The sequence below is a fragment of the Myotis brandtii genome, unplaced genomic scaffold, assembly GCF_000412655.1.
Source record: "Myotis brandtii unplaced genomic scaffold, ASM41265v1 scaffold786, whole genome shotgun sequence".
Taxonomy (NCBI): Eukaryota; Metazoa; Chordata; class Mammalia; order Chiroptera; family Vespertilionidae; genus Myotis; species Myotis brandtii.
Window position 1 is genome coordinate 230,886 of NW_005371157.1, and position 227 is coordinate 231,112.

Genomic DNA, 227 nt, shown 5'->3' on the forward strand with positions numbered 1-227 from the left:
AGGCCTGCAGGGCGCCCCTCCTCCGCCCCTGCCCCACCCCCCAGGCCTGCACCCCAGCCTGTACCGTGGGGCTGGAGTCGGGGCTCTGGAGGTAATCCAGGAGGACGGCAAACACCTGCGTCACCAGCTCGGGGGGCCCTGGGACAGACGTGGTGGGTGGAACCCCCACCTCCCGCCCGCCTGCCCGCCCGGGGCTCCCAGAATCCATCACAGGGAGGCCCCCACCG